Below are 12,500 nucleotides of genomic sequence, written 5' to 3'. Positions count from 1 at the left end.
TGATCTCATTAAGAAAAAAAAATTTCTATTCAAATATTCAAGAATAATTCATAAAAGAATAGTTAACGGTTGCGATTTGTCTCAAGATTGTTTTTCAATTTTTCAATAGAAAGAAAAGGGGGGAGTATTCTCAAAAACTTCATATCTATATTTTTATTGGCGGCATGGCCGAGTGGTAAGGCGGGGGACTGCAAATCCTTTTTCCCCAGTTCAAATCCGGGTGTCGCCTGATCGATAAGAAACTGTAAATGAAAGATTATATTACGTTTTTTTAGAAAACTTTTTTTCCAACAGAAGCAAGCGAGGGAAAAGGAGTCTTGAGAATTGCGTTTGATTCGAAATTATAAGCATCAGTAGCTTAAAAAATGTTGTAAATATTTTTGTCTCGAATTCAAGGAAAGATTCTAGTAGTGAAAAGGAATCCATAAATTTAGAAATGATAGTTCGTTCACTACACAACTATTGTAGTGTCTGTCTCCTGACTGGGTCTTTTATTAGATTGGATTAAGAATAAGTCGGATAGGAAAGTCCATTTTTAGGTAGAGAAAAGGCAGAAGAAAAACCTTCTATACAGACTAATTTAAAGTTTATGAGTGCTTCCACATTTTATCAATATTATTTATTTAGATCAATTCTATTTAATAGCTTTAATTTAGCTAATTCGCTTTCGTAATATTCAAAAAAAGTATTCTTTAGATTTTCATATTCTATATTCTAATAAAATTAAAAAGTTTTGATTCTAAAATCGAATAGAAAAGAAAAAAAGTTTTTTTAATTATTTTAGAGAACGAATTGGGAGACATTTAAGGGACTATTTCAAATAGAAAGAAGAGTATAAGTATGCAAATGAATCTGTCTTGATTCTTTTTTTATGAAATCCTTAAGGAAATGATAAAAGAGAAATCTTAATATTCCCACCTGGTAGTAACATTCATTGACTTATAACTTCCTATAATTTTTTTATGTTTAATGTTTTATGATTTTACTAAAAATAATCAAAAAAAACTTTTTAGATGTTCTAATAACTAATAAATAGAATGAATTCTTGTTTTTCGTGAATGATGTTAGCCCAGAATCCTTTTTTTGACTCTGTAATAGCAATTCCACTATTATAGTATAGTATTTTTAGCGAATAATACAAAAAAAAGAATAGAATAAAAAATTTGAAAAAATAATGAAATAGTTCCTTCATATTTATAGAGATAGGAGACAAAATTTACATGGATATAGTAAGTATTGCTTGGGCTGCTTTAATGGTAGTTTTTTCATTTTCCCTTTCCCTCGTAGTATGGGGAAGAAGTGGGCTATAGGGATACTAAAAATTGAGTTAAGGGATCCAAGTAACCTTGTTGATTTCTACCTGAATTTTTGAATTTCGAAACTATTGAATGAAAATATTTCATTTAAACTAATACTAATTAATTGAGTTCAAATAGAAAATCTATCTTGATTCTATTATATTTTAGTAGTGTAATGTATTCTATGTATCTTATAGGAATTGAAAATACTCTTTCAATCAAACAAATATTTTCATTATTCCCATATTCCTATTTTGAGAAAAACAAGGGAATCAAAAAGAAGAAGAAATGGATTCCTATTCCAATCAAATTTTTCTTAAAATTTCTATTTCGATGAACTGACGCTTAACCTGGTTATATAGATATATATATATATGGAAAATGGCGGACCGTGTAATAACCATTCCTGTTTTTTTACCCCCTTTTTTTCCTAAGATACCGGAATTGTTTGTAAAAAGAATCTGAAAAAAAAAATTGGACGCAATTCTCAGATAGTAGAAATCAAATTGATTTCTACTATCTGGATTACGCTGATTGTACGATCATTTTTTTAAATCATTCATAAAAATGAAGAAATCATATTTCAGTGAAATTAGTCACTTTTACTTACCGTTTTTACATAAATTATAAGTAAAAAAGCAGTAGGAACTAGAATAAACAGTGCAGTAGCAATAAATGCGAGAATATTTACTTCCATAATCTTTATTATGTTCTATTTCTCTTAAATTTCTAAAAAAAAAATTCGGGATTTAATCCCATAGAAATGTTCAATCTTTCAACAATGGTATAAATTGGATTTCAATGATATCAAATCGGATCAATATCATGAATCACAAAATCTGAGCTATCAAATCAACTCATGAAATAGTATAACATAGGAAGATCTTTTATCCATACTAAATAAAACAAAAAAACATTTATTCTTGATGAAAGTCCAAAATCCCTTTCCTTCCTTTTTCGGCGAAACAAATGAAAAAGCAGGGGGGGGCCCCAAATAAAATTTTGTTTATCAATTTGATTCCCTACAAATACACAAAAAAGGAATTTATTTTTTATTTTTTTGGATTTATATCCAACGGGATTGACGGGGCTCGAACCCGCAGCTTCCGCCTTGACAGGGCGGTGCTCTGACCAATTGAACTACAATCCCAGGGAAAGGGGTGTACTGTATAAATATTTTTACGGACCGTTTCTGTCAAACCTTTTCTTTTTCTATTTCGGATTCGAACCTTTTTGTTGTAAATGAAAAAAGCGCATTTTTTTATATATTGATATGTATATCGATATCCACTTTAGTGAGATCGACACAAATTACTCGTAATCCGTTTCTTATTCTTATTCTATTAACAAATCGATTGAAAATTGAATCAATGAAAAAAAAATATTTTTTTTTTCAATTTTTCCTTATATTTTCTACTTACAGATCTTGACATGAATACCGATTATTAACAAGATTTTGAATTTGTGGAAAGAAATATGGAATACAGAAAAAAAAGAAATAACCTTAGATATGTTTAATATTTTGATTCTTCCGTATCATAGCACATCAGTCATTTCCAGAGAACTATAAATGGGTTATAGAATTTCATAGTGGATCGGCAAATTCTTGGGCCGAGCTGGATTTGAACCAGCGTAGACATATTGCCAACGAATTTACAGTCCGTCCCCATTAACCGCTCGGGCATCGACCCAGCACAATAGGAAGAATACATTTCAGTTTTTATTGAAAATTTTTGATCAACTTCCTTTCGTAACACCCTACCCCCAGGGGAAGTCGAATCCCCGCTGCCTCCTTGAAAGAGAGATGTCCTGAACCACTAGACGATGGGGGCATACTTGCCCGACCGCCATTATACTACGTTCATAGTATGAACAGTTTTTTGCAATTGTCAATATAATGATATGATTCGATAAAAAAAAATATTTTTCGTTCTTTCATAATTCCATAGAAATTTTTTATTAATCATTTATATTTCTAAATTTTTTTATTCCAGTCATAATAAGAAAAAAAAAGAAGTAATGTTCCAATAAAGAGAAAATTCTTCACAGGAATGATTCGTTTGTTGCAAAGGACGAGAGGTTAAAACTTCATTTCTATCATTTATTACTAATACTAAGATTCGATAGGTAGATTTATATCTAATACTAAGAAAAAAAACTTTGGAAAATAGAATTTTTCAATAAAAAAATAAAAATTTGGTTTAGGGACAGAACATATTGAATCCATTTTATCAATGATTCGATTTTATCAATGTTTCGATGAAATATTTTATTTTGTGAGTACATTTATGTATCAATAAAAAGAATTTAGTGTTATGATTAGAATGACTTCAAGAATCCATTTTGAAATAATATATTTGATATGGATCAAATCCAATCTTAATCAATTCTTTTTTTTAACTATATTCTATTCACTAGGTAAATCCAATTTTTTGTTCTTTGATGAGTCATTATACAAATAATAGATATTGATGTACATGTATTCTAATCCCATTTATATCATTTAATTTATATAATTTATATAAATTTATAGAAATAATTTATATAAATTTATAGAATAAGTATACACAGTAACAAATATATGTACTAGTCATGCTAGTTCCTTATTTAGAAATTGAAAGAAAGAAAAAGGGCCCTTTTAACTCAGTGGTAGAGTAACGCCATGGTAAGGCGTAAGTCATCGGTTCAAATCCGATAAGGGGCTTTTTACTTTTTTTTTCAAAAGCAATAGTCTTTCTATTTGAAGGAAGAATAAAAAGATTCTTGATATTTTGAAAAAGTTTCTATTTGTAATAAAAAAGAAAAAGTGTAAAATTCAATAATGGAAAAATAAAAAAAAGTAAGTGGACCTAACCCGTTGAATTATATTTATATCTACTATTCTGATATTCAAATTTGATAAAGATTCAATTCGAACAATTTTTTTTCTTTTTAAGACTTTTTTCGTTTAGACTCCCTAAGAATCTCTGAATATTTCCAATGAAATCTTCTTGTTTCTGAACTAAGAAAAAAGGTTATGCCTTTTCTTTACTCAGAAGGGCCTTAATACGAATTTCAAGTTCCACCAAACAAGTTTTTTTAAAATTAAAATGAAACATATTTTTTTCCATAAATTTCTATTATTTCTATAAGATTAGATAGAATCTTATAGAAATAATAGAAAAATACATTAAATTATGTCTTCACATATCAAATAGTTTCTTTTCATATCGATGTGTACGATATTTTTCCAGCAATTCATATATATGAGACAAAAACTTTCATTTACAGTTTTTTCTTTTTATTATAGTATTTATAAAAAAAAATGAAATACTAAAGAAAAAACTGTAAATGAAATAGAAATTTAGAAAACCTATGATCCTACAGTAGTTTCCTAGACAAAATAGAAGTCAATTCACAACCAAACTTCAAGAATAAGTTTCTTTGATGAAAGGAGAGAAATATGTCTGAAGATCCGCTAGGTATAAGAAGTGAAACAGGGGATCATTTGTTTCTTGAACAGTTCTGAAAAAAAAATTTCTATCGGATTTTGGAGTCATAGCAGATTTTATGATTGATGACTTGGAAGATTTTTAAGAATAGATAAGGAATAACCACATCGAGTTCATGGATTTGCCCTAGATATCAATAGACCCATAAATGATTTTTTATTCGAAACCGATTAGAAAACAAGGGAAAGTATACTTATATATTCTATATATATATAGAGAGAGAAATGAATAGAGATAAATGATCAAGGTCCGTCCCATCTCTGAAAATGCTCTATGAGGTGTTGGGAAATGGTTGAAGTAGTTGAATAGGAGGATCGCTATGACTATAGCTCTTGGTAAATTTACCAAAGATGAAAATGATTTATTTGATATTATGGATGACTGGTTGCGGAGGGACCGTTTCGTTTTTGTGGGTTGGTCCGGTCTATTACTCTTTCCTTGCGCCTATTTCGCCTTGGGGGGTTGGTTTACAGGTACGACCTTTGTAACTTCATGGTATACTCACGGCTTGGCAAGTTCTTATTTAGAAGGCTGCAACTTCTTAACCGCTGCAGTTTCCACTCCCGCTAATAGTTTAGCACACTCTTTGTTGTTACTGTGGGGTCCTGAAGCACAGGGAGATTTTACCCGTTGGTGTCAGTTAGGCGGTCTGTGGACTTTTGTTGCTCTCCACGGTGCTTTCGGATTAATAGGTTTCATGTTACGTCAATTTGAACTTGCTCGATCTGTTCAATTGCGACCTTATAATGCAATCGCATTCTCAGGTCCAATTGCTGTTTTTGTTTCTGTATTCCTTATTTATCCACTGGGTCAGTCTGGTTGGTTCTTTGCTCCAAGTTTTGGTGTAGCAGCTATATTTCGATTCATCCTCTTTTTCCAAGGATTTCATAATTGGACATTAAACCCATTTCATATGATGGGAGTTGCTGGTGTATTGGGCGCTGCACTACTATGCGCTATTCATGGTGCAACCGTAGAAAATACTTTATTTGAAGATGGTGATGGCGCAAATACATTCCGTGCTTTTAACCCAACCCAAGCTGAAGAAACTTATTCAATGGTTACTGCTAATCGCTTTTGGTCCCAAATCTTTGGGGTTGCTTTTTCCAATAAACGTTGGTTACATTTCTTTATGTTATTTGTACCAGTAACTGGTTTATGGATGAGTGCTCTTGGGGTAGTCGGTTTGGCCCTGAACCTACGTGCTTATGACTTCGTTTCTCAAGAAATCCGCGCAGCGGAAGATCCTGAATTTGAGACTTTCTACACAAAAAATATTCTCTTAAACGAAGGTATTCGTGCGTGGATGGCAGCTCAAGATCAGCCTCATGAAAACCTTATATTCCCTGAGGAGGTTCTACCACGTGGAAACGCTCTTTAATGGAACTTTAGCTTTAACTGGTCGTGACCAGGAAACTACCGGTTTCGCTTGGTGGGCCGGGAATGCCCGACTTATCAATTTATCTGGTAAACTATTAGGGGCCCATGTAGCCCATGCTGGATTAATAGTATTCTGGGCCGGAGCAATGAACCTTTTTGAAGTGGCTCATTTCGTACCCGAGAAGCCCATGTATGAACAAGGTTTAATTTTGCTTCCCCACCTAGCTACTCTAGGTTGGGGAGTAGGTCCTGGGGGGGAAGTTATAGACACTTTTCCATACTTTGTGTCTGGAGTACTTCACTTAATTTCCTCTGCAGTATTGGGCTTTGGCGGTATTTATCATGCACTTCTGGGACCTGAGACTCTTGAAGAATCTTTTCCGTTCTTCGGTTATGTATGGAAAGATAGAAATAAAATGACTACAATTTTGGGTATTCACTTAATCTTGTTAGGTATAGGTGCTTTTCTTCTAGTATTCAAGGCTCTTTATTTTGGAGGTATATATGATACATGGGCTCCGGGGGGGGGAGATGTAAGAAAAATAACCAATTTGACCCTTAGTCCAAGTATTCTATTTGGATATTTATTAAAATCGCCTTTTGGGGGCGAAGGGTGGATTGTTAGTGTGGACGATTTGGAAGATATTATTGGAGGGCATGTATGGTTGGGTTCCATTTGTATACTTGGTGGAATCTGGCATATCTTAACCAAACCCTTTGCATGGGCTCGGCGTGCACTTGTATGGTCTGGAGAAGCTTACTTATCTTATAGTTTAGGTGCTTTATCTGTTTTTGGTTTTATTGCTTGTTGCTTTGTCTGGTTTAATAATACCGCTTATCCTAGTGAGTTTTATGGGCCCACTGGTCCAGAAGCTTCTCAAGCTCAAGCATTTACTTTTCTAGTTAGAGACCAACGTCTTGGGGCTAATGTAGGATCTGCTCAAGGACCTACAGGTTTAGGTAAATATCTAATGCGTTCCCCGACTGGAGAAGTTATTTTTGGCGGAGAAACTATGCGTTTTTGGGATTTGCGTGCTCCTTGGTTAGAACCTCTAAGGGGTCCTAATGGTTTAGACTTGAGTAGACTGAAAAAAGATATACAGCCTTGGCAAGAACGTCGTTCTGCGGAATATATGACTCATGCTCCTTTAGGTTCATTAAATTCCGTGGGTGGCGTAGCTACAGAGATTAATGCAGTCAATTATGTTTCTCCTAGAAGTTGGTTAGCTACTTCTCATTTTGTTCTAGGATTCTTTCTATTTGTAGGCCATTTATGGCACGCGGGAAGAGCTCGCGCAGCTGCCGCAGGATTTGAAAAAGGAATTGATCGCGATTTTGAACCTGTTCTTTCCATGACTCCTCTTAATTGAGACGTGAGATCCAATGAAGTAGAAATCCCTTTTTTTTACTATAAATATTTGGTTGAGTAGAGCGAGTCGTAAAGAAGAATTTATTTTCCTATTTTCTTAGTTTCTATCGAATCTTTTTTTCGGGATGTTGAGGATATATAGCCCAGTCCGAAAAAAAGATTCGATAGAAACTAAGAAAATAAACAAATCTATTCATCGAGAAAAAGGAGAGAGAGGGATTCGAACCCTCGATAATTCTTTGTTTCAAACTATACCGGTTTTCAAGACCGGGGCTATCAACCACTCAGCCATCTCTCCAAAAGCTAATATATATATTTTTTTATCTTTATTCCACTGAGTAGACCATGAGTATTTGAATTGATACCCTTTTATCGACCCATAGGAAAGATATTCAATGTGAATTTATTGGTTTAGTTTTCTATCGGTATGTATATAGGTACAAAATCCAGCATGCCTTTTTGTGAAGTAAAAAAACTATCCTCGATCCAAGCCTCAAAAGGGTTGATAATAAACAAAATCAATGAATTCATGATAAAACCCTTCTGCGTTTTTCCATTTACAAATTTTTTTTTCAATGAATATTAAGAAAGGCATCCAGGGGTTGAGGGATCAAATGGTAAAGTTCTTTTGTTGGTAAATTGGAGGATTAGAAACATGACTATTGCTTTCCAATTAGCTGTTTTTGCATTAATTGCTATTTCATTTATTTTATTGATTAGTGTACCTGTTGTATTTGCTTCTCCTGAAGGTTGGTCAAATAACAAAAATGTTCTATTTTCCGGTACATCATTATGGATTGGATTAGTGTTTCTAGTGGGTATTCTTAATTCTCTCATTTCTTGAAGTTCTTTTTATTCTAGATTAAAAATGAAATGACCCCTCCCTCAGAATTCTTTCGGATTGTCAGCCATAAAGGGAATAGATCAGTTCCTAAAAAAAAAAAAGAAAACTATAACACATTACATTCTAAGGGGGAGTAAACTTCTTCTATTGGAAAAATCTTATATCTTATACTTATATGGTGGTACATTGTGAAACTAAAAGAAATAAAATAGAAAAAATGAACTATAAAAATTTGAATTTCATTTGAATATTCTATTCATATTAATATGATATGAATAGAATATTCAAATGAAATACTATAAATCTATTTATACGTCGTCTAGTATTTAATAATATAGAATATCTATCTGTATCTCTATATAGATAAATATAATTTTTTATTAATAGGAACTTACTTTTTTAAGAAAAAAGTAAATCAAAATATTCGATAGAATGATAATTTCAATTCAATTATATAGATATATAGAAAAAAACCATATATAATAATAGAAATGTAATAATAGAAATGGGAATTCTTGATAAAAATGAATAGTAATAGAAAATATTTTATTTGGGAGACAATATCTATTATCTAAATTTCTTTTTCATTATCCCTATATCCCTATATAGAATATCAGGCCCATCTCTGTATAAATAGAATCGCATATCAAGTACAATGAAAACGCGGATATAGTCGAATGGTAAAATTTCTCTTTGCCAAGGAGAAGACGCGGGTTCGATTCCCGCTATCCGCCCTATGTATTTAATAGTCATAGTATGAAAAATGCCATAGAATTTACTGCGTATAATGCCCTTCTTCTTGAAACCTTGTTTTTTTATCAAATTCAAAAAGTTGCGGAGACGGGATTTGAACCCGTAACCTCAAGGTTATGAGCCTTGCGAGCTACCAAGTTGCTCTACTCCGCGATAAAGAAAAGAATTGATAACTAATGAACAAAAACAAAGATGGAATGCGTCCCTTTACCATATCTATATAAATAGAATAAACCATTTATACATAACGGTAAAGGGACCCTCCTATGATCGCTGATAATAAAATGAAAAAAATGAAGATAATTGGAAATCCTTACCAACTGGATCTTGTTGCACCCGGCAAGAAACATGCATGAACCATTTCCCGAAGTATGTGTCCAGATAATCCAAAGTCTCGATAATTAGCTCTCGGTCTTCCGGTCGAAAAACAACGTCGATGAAGACGTATAGGTGCACTATTACGCGGTAGTGATTCTAATTTTCCATGAATTTCCCATTTCTCACTTAACGACGGAACTTTGCTTATTTCTTTTTTTGAGGATCGGCGAATCAAATGATATTTCTGTTCCAATTTTTGTCTCTTCTTTTCCCTCTGAATAACACTTTTCCTTGCCATAATGGTTAATTTGCTATTAGCATCAATGATAGAAGTCGGATCCTAGATGTATAAGTGGCTTCTCTTCCCTATAGAAGGAAATGAGATTCTTGCCAGATATATATAATAAAGAATTCAATTAACCGAATTTGCCCGATGTAGAGGCAATTAAGAAGGCTGCATAAGTAAATATATAACCTACGGAAAAGTGGGCTAGTCCAACCAATCTTGCTTGCACAATGGAAAGAGCCACTGGTTTATCTCTCCATCGAATCAAATTAGCCAAAGGTGTACGTTCATGAGCCCATGCCAAAGTTTCAATCAATTCCTGCCAATATCCGCGCCAAGAAATTAAGAACATAAATCCAGTAGCCCAAACAAGATGTCCAAACAAGAACATCCATGCCCAGACTGATAAACTATTCATACCAAAAGGGTTATATCCATTGATAAGTTGTGAAGAGTTCAACCATAGATAATCTCTTAACCATCCCATCAAATAGGTAGAAGATTCATTAAACTGTGAAATATTACCCTGCCATAGTGTAATGTGTTTCCAATGCCAATAAAAAGTAACCCATCCAATGGTATTTAACATCCAGAAAACTGCCAAATAAAATGCGTCCCAAGCGGAAATATCACAAGTTCCGCCTCGTCCCGGGCCATCACAAGGAAAACTATAACCAAAATCTTTTTTATCAGGCATTAACTTAGAACCACGCGCATCCAAAGCACCTTTTACTAAAATCAAAGTAGTTGTATGTAAACCAAGAGCAATAGCATGATGAACCAAGAAGTCTCCAGGCCCTATTGTTAAGAATAGAGAATTACTATTCTCATTTACAGCGTTTAACCAACCAGGCAACCATATGCTTCGTCCCGCATTGAACGCCGGACTGTTCGTTGAAGATAAAAGTATATCGAACCCATAGGAAGTTTTACCATGAGCAGATTGTATCCATTGGGCAAATATAGGTTCAATCAAAATTTGTTTCTCCGGAGTACCAAAAGCAAGCATGACATCGTTATGGACATAAAGTCCCAGAGTATGGAACCCCAGAAAGAGGCTAGCCCAACTTAAGTGGGATATGATAGCTTCTTTATGGTCTAACATTCTTGCCAAGACATTATCTTGATTCTGCTCTGGATTATAATCTCTAATAAAAAAGATAGCTCCATGAGCAAAAGCCCCTGTCATAATGAAGCCTGCTATATATTGATGATGAGTATATAAGGCAGCTTGAGTAGTAAAGTCTTGCGCTATAAACGCATAAGCAGGTAAAGAGTACATGTGTTGTGCTACCAAGGAAGTAATAACCCCTAAAGAGGCTAGAGCAAGACCTAATTGAAAATGAATTGAATTATTGATTGTATCATAAAGACCCTTATGCCCACGCCCCAATCTACCCCCCGGAGGAGTATGTGCTTCTAAAAGATCTTTAATACTGTGACCAATCCCGAAATTAGTTCTATACATATGGCCAGCAACTAGAAAAATAAACGCAATAGCCAAATGATGGTGTGCAATATCAGTTAACCATAAACTTTGAGTTTGCGGATGAAATCCTCCGAGAAGTGTTAGAATAGCAGTTCCTGCTCCTTGAGGGGTACCAAATATATGATTATTGGAATCTGGGTTTTGAGCATAAAGATTCCACTGACCTGTAAAAAATGGACCTAATCCCTCGGGGTGCGGCAAGATATCTAATAAATTGTTCCATCGAACGGATTCCCCCCTGGACCCCGGAATAGCAACATGAACTAAATGCCCTGTCCAAGCCAAGGAACTTACTCCGAATAGTCCTGACAAATGATGATTGAGGCGGGATTCGGCATTTTTAAACCACGAAACACTCGGTTTCCATTTTGGTTGTAGGTGTAACCAACCTGCTATTAAAGATATAATAGAAAGTATTAATAGAAAAATAGCTCCAGTATAAAGATCCCCATTAGTACGTAAACCGATTGTATACCACCACTGATAAACACCAGAATAGGCTATATTAACAGGACCTAGAGCACCCCCTCGAGTAAAAGCTTCTACAGCTGGTTGACCAAAATGAGGATCCCAAATTGCATGAGCAATAGGTCTTACATGTAAAGGATCCTGTACCCATGTCTCAAAATTACCTTGCCAAGCTACATGAAAGAGATTCCCGGAAGTCCACAGAAAAATGATTGCTAATTGCCCGAAATGAGAAGCAAAAATATTCTGATAAAGACGTTCCTCAGTAATATCATCATGACTTTCGAAGTCATGTGCGGTAGCAATACCAAACCAAATACGACGAGTAGTGGGGTCTTGAGCTAAGCCTTGACTAAAGCTTGGAAATCTTAATGCCATAATGATTTTCAAATCCTCCTAGCTATTATCCTACTGCAATAATTCTTGCTAAGAAGAATGCCCATGTTGTGGCAATTCCACCTAGAAGGTAATGTGTTACTCCTACAGCACGTCCTTGTACAATGCTCAAGGCTCTGGGCTGAGTAGCAGGAGCAACTTTTAATTTATTATGAGCCCAAACAATGGATTCAATAAGTTCTTGCCAATAACCACGCCCGCTGAATAGAAACATTAAACTAAAAGCCCATACAAAATGTGCACCCAAGAAAAAAAGACCATATGCAGATAATGAAGAACCATAAGACTGAATTACCTGGGATGCCTGCGCCCATAAGAAATCACGAAGCCACCCATTAATGGTAATGGAACTCTGCGCAAAATTTCCTCCTGTGATATGAGTTACTATCCCTTGATCACTTATACTAC

At 34.1% G+C, this 12,500-nt stretch overlaps 4 non-coding genes across 4 annotated transcripts; 2 read left to right on the top strand and 2 right to left on the bottom strand.

Moving 5' to 3' along the window:
* Positions 1-158: 158 nt before the first annotated feature.
* TRNAC-GCA (transfer RNA cysteine (anticodon GCA)) lies at positions 159-229 on the top strand. The gene has a single exon. It is a non-coding gene; the product is annotated as a tRNA-Cys (tRNA).
* A 2,145-nt stretch (positions 230-2,374) lies between these two features.
* TRNAD-GUC (transfer RNA aspartic acid (anticodon GUC)) lies at positions 2,375-2,448 on the bottom strand. The gene has a single exon. It is a non-coding gene; the product is annotated as a tRNA-Asp (tRNA).
* Positions 2,449-2,905: 457 nt separating this feature from the next.
* On the bottom strand, positions 2,906-2,989 carry TRNAY-GUA (transfer RNA tyrosine (anticodon GUA)). The gene has a single exon. It is a non-coding gene; the product is annotated as a tRNA-Tyr (tRNA).
* Positions 2,990-3,930: 941 nt separating this feature from the next.
* Positions 3,931-4,002, top strand: TRNAT-GGU (transfer RNA threonine (anticodon GGU)). The gene has a single exon. It is a non-coding gene; the product is annotated as a tRNA-Thr (tRNA).
* Positions 4,003-12,500: the final 8,498 nt, after the last annotated feature.

The sequence above is a fragment of the Vigna unguiculata genome, unplaced genomic scaffold, assembly GCF_037176805.1.
Source record: "Vigna unguiculata cultivar grain cowpea cultivar isolate G323 ecotype 2 unplaced genomic scaffold, ASM3717680v1 ptg000398l, whole genome shotgun sequence".
In the NCBI taxonomy this organism is placed as follows: domain Eukaryota; kingdom Viridiplantae; phylum Streptophyta; class Magnoliopsida; order Fabales; family Fabaceae; genus Vigna; species Vigna unguiculata.
Note: the sequence above shows the minus strand (reverse complement) of the source record. Positions and strands in the feature narration are given on the sequence as shown.